The sequence below is a fragment of the Ovis aries genome, chromosome 7 (assembly GCF_016772045.2).
Source record: "Ovis aries strain OAR_USU_Benz2616 breed Rambouillet chromosome 7, ARS-UI_Ramb_v3.0, whole genome shotgun sequence".
NCBI lineage: Eukaryota > Metazoa > Chordata > Mammalia > Artiodactyla > Bovidae > Ovis > Ovis aries.
Window position 1 is genome coordinate 22,092,719 of NC_056060.1, and position 6,542 is coordinate 22,099,260.

A 6,542-nucleotide genomic window follows, 5' to 3' on the forward strand; every position below is an offset into this window, starting at 1 on the left:
TCACACAGTGATTTGAGGCCCAGCAAAAACCACAGGGACCAAAGAAATCACACTCTTTAGATGCCTGACCCCTGTCCTGTGGCTGGGGCAAAGTGGAGGGCTTGTGATGGTTCGGGTAATCCTGGCTCCCAGCACTGTGCTTTCTTTGTAGAGCTGAAATGCTTGTCTGTGGCACATATTTGGGTCTCATTCTTTCATATATTAACTTACTTCTCTGCTTTGGCTGTTTGGACCTGGATCTGTGAGTGAGAATAATAGCTGTCAACAAAAGTTCACTCAGGGGCCCATTTGGCCATCTGTAACCCACAAAGGAACCTGAGAACAGGAAGTCCTACAAGCTCTATAAGACTTTTGGGATCAGGCTGTTCATACATACAGCTTAATGAACCCACCCATACACAGGCTTGCACACTATGAGCCTCTTTATATTCAATTTAATGCCCTGGGAAGACCCCTAAGAGAGGAAGGATATTTAGTCTTGGATCTACTCAGGCCCTCCGAGTTGCTGTACACTGTGATCAGCTTTTCTTTCCTTGCTCCAAGTTGCAGACCCTAATTCCCTCCAGTTATTCTAGAGCCCATTCAATGCGGAGGCTTCTACTAAGGAAGAGGTAGGCGGCTTCCTGGGGAAAGTTGACAGAATACGATGGAGAGGTCATTCATGATAAGAAAGAAATTGATAGGGCTTCTGGACTCCAGAGAAATAACCCTGGGAACCCTGTACCTCAGTCTGGCACGTCCAGCCAAGTGTTGGGGGTGGACTAGAGTGGGGGTTCTGGGATGCCTCACACACTCCAGTGGGAACGCCCTTCTCCTTTGCCTTTAGTGGGGACAAGCACAGCCTCCTCTCAGAGTCTTGGGCTCCTGAAAGGGATCCTAGGTGGTCCTGATCTTTCTTCTGCTTCCGCATCCCAGTCTACCTAGGAAGGAGTGTCCTCCAGGAACAGTAATACACATATTCCCTTAGTTTTAGAACTAAGGGCATTCATTCATCTCCCTTTTCAGTTTCTTCATAGAAATGTTTCCCTGGAGTAGATAACAACACACTCACCAGGCTGTACAGTTAGCCGGGTTCCTCTTCCAAAGTAGAACTTCCCCAGACTTGAGCCTCTATCGACACAGTGCCGGCCCCCTTTACATGAACCTGCTCCTAATGTTCCCCATCCCTCTCTCTCCTGCCCTGGGGGCCAGGGTTGAAAATCCACCTCCATCCTCTTTAAGCGGCTTTAAGTCTTTCCTTGGGCAGTCGACAGTCTGAGTGGGACAGTCAGATCGCAGAGGCTATCTTTCGGGGCACAAATGGTCTGTGCTAACAATAGCATTCCCACCTGCAGAGGCACCCTCCCATCAGAAAGCAATTATACGTCCTTTTGAGAGTGTTTAAATTGGAAGGAACTTGGCTTCCCGGGCCCTATTTCCCCGTATAAAAGACAGTTCACTTAGTTGGATTGTCATTGTGTTTGGATCCTTTTCCAAAGCTGAACTTGTGAAAACTCTGATAGACTGTCCTTTGCAGTCCTTTGCAGAATCACCCCATTCCCCTCCTTCGACCTCTGGTTGTCCCTCCAGGCATTCTCTTTTCCTCTTTTTTCCTTCCTGATATCACACGTTATTTTCCCATTTACGGCTCTGGGAAATCATATCCCACCATATCTTAGGTATAAAAAGCCCAAATAGGCTTTAGCTCATGAATAATTCAATGACATATTTCTTTGACTATCAAAATAATAAAAATAGAAGAAACACGTCTGAGCTCACCTTTTCATCCTCTAGGCTGGAGTCATGAGATCTTAGCACTTAGAGTTGAAAGGGAGCCCAGAGATGATTCAGTCCAATATCTAAAATGGCACAGAAACCCCTTCTACAACATCAGATAGTCAGCTACAGGACAAGGTCTGCAAGGAAGAAGGGTCGCACACTTCACAAAGCAGCCTTTCCACTGCAGGCCTTGTTCAGAAAGGTTCCACAGAAGGCCGAGACACATCTTTCATCCACTGGTTTTGATTTTGCCTCCTGTCCTCACCCCTTCCCTTGTCTAAATGGCAGTCCTTCAAATATTTGAAAAGAGTTATATCTCATCTTAATACAGCCCACTGACATCCTCTCTTATTTTTTTTAGGAATCTGAGAGAATTCCAGATAGCTAGCTTGGTTTTCATCTGACGTTAAAGCCAATGCTCTCGACACATTTATCCTTGTGAAGGTGCTCCTGAGGAGGAGAGCCATTTGGGATGGAGGAGGATGTGAGGGTGACTGTGAGGCAGGCAGGTTTTGTCCTAATGCAAACTGGGAAAGCTTTTTCGAATTTCATTACTGACCACTGTGCTCCCCAGGCGGGATTGCTTGTAATTGTACCCACCATTTTGTTTTAAAGCTATTCTTGTTTCTTCCTTTTTACTTACTTGCTCTCACAGTTACTGTGGTTCCTGATCCAAAGGTGAACTTGTAGTTATTTAGAGTCACAGTGCTACGTCTTCCTACGCAAACCCTGCCTTGGATAAGAGAGTGGGCTGGGGGACAGGCAGGCTGCCCCGAGGCCTTCCCTGTGTGGTAACTATTTTAAACTCTTGTTTTATTTTTCACTTTTACAGTTTCCTCATCTGTGAAATGGGGATGGCAATAACTATTTCAGAGGACTGTGAGGAAGATTAAGTGAGTTAAAGCGTGAGAGGCATTTACACCATAGCAAGTGCTCAGTAAATATAGCTATTAGATTATTATTAATATAATTATAATACATAATTTTAATTTAATAAAATTTTAATTTGTAATATCTCCTTTCTGAGGTCCTGGATATTCATAGCCCTTTTAAATTATGTCCAAATGGTTTTTTTTTTTGAGTTAACTAATAATAAAAGCAACTATAGTTAAAATCTGAGAATTTTCCTTATATAGGATATCATCCTAAGAGTATGGTTGGCAGTTTTAAAATGTTTGCTGAATCATAGGATTTGTTTACTACATTTTACATATGTTTAAGGGACATATGAACAAGGGCCAAGAAACAAAAGAAAAGAATTCAAAATCAATACAGACTGGTAAGAGGAATTTAGGATAATATGCTGGTGACTTTTTCTTATAGACAACTGTCACTTACTTGGCTTTACACTGAGTTTTGTCCCAGATCCGAAGTAAAATCTGTTGGTGTTGTACACCATGTTTACTACCATTACAAAAAGTCTCCTGGACTTTCTAAAAGGAGGGTGTGTTATTCAGAGATAACTAACCAAGCTAGGCCAGGACTAACCCAATGCCACCAGTTTTCTTTTCCTTTTTTTCGCTACTTTCCTAGAAAATTCAAGAACCAAAGTGGGGAATAAACCAAGAAGACACATTCATTATCAGAGACAGGCATGTTAAGGGCATCTGATTTTCTTCAGTGGTTTTATTGATTTCTTTTCTTTCGTTTTCTGCTTGGGTTCAATCTTGTGTCTTCTGTGCTCCATACACACAATATTTGAAACAAGGACTCTGCAAATAAATGCTCTTTACCTGTCTCTCTTCCTAATTATAAATGGAAGTTCTCCTCAGATAGACTAGATTGTAAGGAGAATCCTGATTCTGCCTTTAGTTCCAGGGCTATCCAGGAGCTTCTCTCCCTGAGTTGGACCTGGATCTGTGTCATGCTTGGCAACCTGACCTGAGTTTCTTTTCAAGGACACCCTGAACCACACCAGCAAGCTAGCAGTGTTCTGGGTGTATGATCAAACAAGATCACTGCGTCCTATCCGTCAAAGTACCTCCATTATATAACCAAATGTACTTTAACAGCTCCTGCCCTGCCCCCACAATGAAACTGTAGGTTTTGGATTTTTTTTTTTCCTGCTCTCTGCCTGCATATTCCCTTTAGGAAGGGGGAGGAAAAAAGAGGCCGCAGACTTGGCTGTCATTTGCAAGTCTAGATGAAACATTATTTATGGGCAAAATATTTTGCTGACACTTTCAAGAGAAAGGAAACCTCAGTGCCAACAGTTAGACGCCCACACTGTTTGGATTTAAACAAATCTCAACAAATGAACACAGTTATGAGAAATAAAATAGAGGTGACTTCAGTCTAAGGCAAGTAATTATAATACTTATACAGTTTGGGAGGGCAAAGGGCTTACTTGTTCTTACTTGTAGAAATGATAAGCAGGATGTTACAAGAATGCTTTGCTGGAAGGGCACCAGAAAGCTATAGAAATAGAGCTTCATTTAAATATCTTAAATAGGCACTTTTGTGTTTAGTGCTTTATGTAGAAATAAGCCAGGATGGGCTAGCAACATAGCTGGCCAACTAGACTTGGTTTAAGATAATTCCCATTAAAACCATCTTGTAGCATTTCACCTGTTCTAGTGAAAATATTATGAGAAACAGAGGTTCCCATTATGAAATCTGTTATTCTTCTAGGTTAGGGCAGCTTCTTTTCTGCTAATTTTCACCAACTCCTGTTCCAAACTTGGCAGAAAGGCTTCTTTCTCTTTGGTCTTTGATAAATAATTCTCTTCTTATTTACCTTTTAAAGTATGTGTTGTTAGTTTCTCTCCCCATCCCACCTGCAGGCCCATTATGTTACATAAATATATACTATACATCTATAGATTAATAAATTCATGAAAATATGACTTAAATGTGATGGCCTACCAGGTACAACAGTCAGTTGGGTCCCAGATCCAAAGGTCAGGTGCCAGCTTGAACTAGAGGAAGCACTATGATAAGCCCAACAACAAAAACCAGAGCCTTTGGGCCAGGTTGGCCGGAGCACAGAGTAAAGAGCTGGCAATTACTTTACGAATTAGGCCTGTCAAACTAGGTTTGATCTGGAGTAACCAAATTGCCTATCTACAAATCATAAAGAAAGGCTTTTTGTCTTTAAAATCTCACCTTCTTTTAGGGGACCTTTGCTTCTCACTTTCTACTACAGAGTTCTAGGTATCAAACATATGCTTTTAATATATAGAGAGGGTAAGCGCTCTCTGATTTCATAGGTCAAACCAGTATTTACATCTTTTCATCTAAGAAGACTCACAAAGCCAGGACAGAGAATATTTCTCCACTGCTCTGAGCGTCTCTGGGTTACACCACCAGGAAATTGCCCTAACCAGGAGAATTAATGATAGGGACTTAAATTCTAGCCTGAGCTCAGCCACAGATTGGCTGTGGGGCCATGATCTGTCTCTTCCCTGGGCCTCAGTTTCCTTATATGCGGACAGTCAGAAAGGATGATTTTTAAGGGTTCTCTCTGCTCCACGAGGCTATGCTGTACACATTTTTGGCCTAAATTTTCAGAAACAGAAATTGTCCCAACAGTACTCATGAATACACTTTGTTTTAAAAGTGATTTTTAGACCTTGGGAGAGGCGAATCACAGTTATCTGGTCAATGATCACTATTTACAAGGTTCCTTCTATAAATTGACATTAATCTTAGCCAAAAAGAATAGTGCCTTAGAGGCTTGGAAAGGAAGAAGTCTTGTCACTGATGATGGTACAAATCTAGGGCCACAGATCCTAGTCAGCACCTCAAGTAATCAGTCACACATCACTGTCTCACCGAATATATTCTGGGAACAATTCCCAGACACTCCCCTACATGGCCCATTTTGCACACAGATGTCAGATCCTAGCCAGGGGACTTTTGTCCTTCTATCTGACGCTCATTCACCCTTCCTAAACATTCTTCCGATAGTGTATAATTGGGTCTAAATCAGCCTTTAATCCATAGACATTGCTTAATCCAGGGATACACATTTATACTTACTGGGCTTCACAGATAACTCGGTTCCCTGTCCGAAGATAAGCTTTCCTCCCTGGTTATAATTCACACAGTGTTATACAGCCTGTCAAAAACACATCCAATCTTCCTGAACACATTTCTAATCCTCCCCCTCCAGAATCCACAGCCCATCTCTCCCACACCTCGGTGTGAATCACGGCTCTACATTCTCCTGTAAGTTCTTTCCTTATAAGGGAAGTCAGGTACCTACACAGGGGACTGATAGGGAATAGTGAGGATTCCTGTTCATCCAAAAAATGTTACTGTTTAACACCAAACCGGCCTCTCACTTTTGCTTAATGGCTCTGGGTACTGCTGTTCAGCAAAATGGCTTCCTTTCAAATATGTCTCTCATGGTCTCAGAAATAGAAATACTTGGCACATGGGTTAGAATTGAGGACAATTGGGGCTCCAGGGAATCAGGCTTACCTGGGGTAACCACAACCTGGGTCCCCGCTCCAAAATTCAATTTCCCCCAGCCGTCAGTTGTCACACTGTGACGAACACCTCTACAAAATGGCTTCCCCAGAGAAGACAGCAGCTAAATGAAGACAAATGGCTCGTGGGGAAACAATCTTGCTACAAAATGAGGGAACTGCATGATTCAAGATATAAGCTTTTCCCCGGCTTCTCTTCTAATTTCTCTTATTACAAGACACCGAGAATGATGTTGCCAGGAGCTGCACTTCCAAGGCTGCAGGGCCAGGGAGTAGCACTGCTTGGGTTAATGAAGACCAGGCTTAGGGAAGACTGGGCTCTGCAGTGATAAAACCCCACAGTCAGGAGTT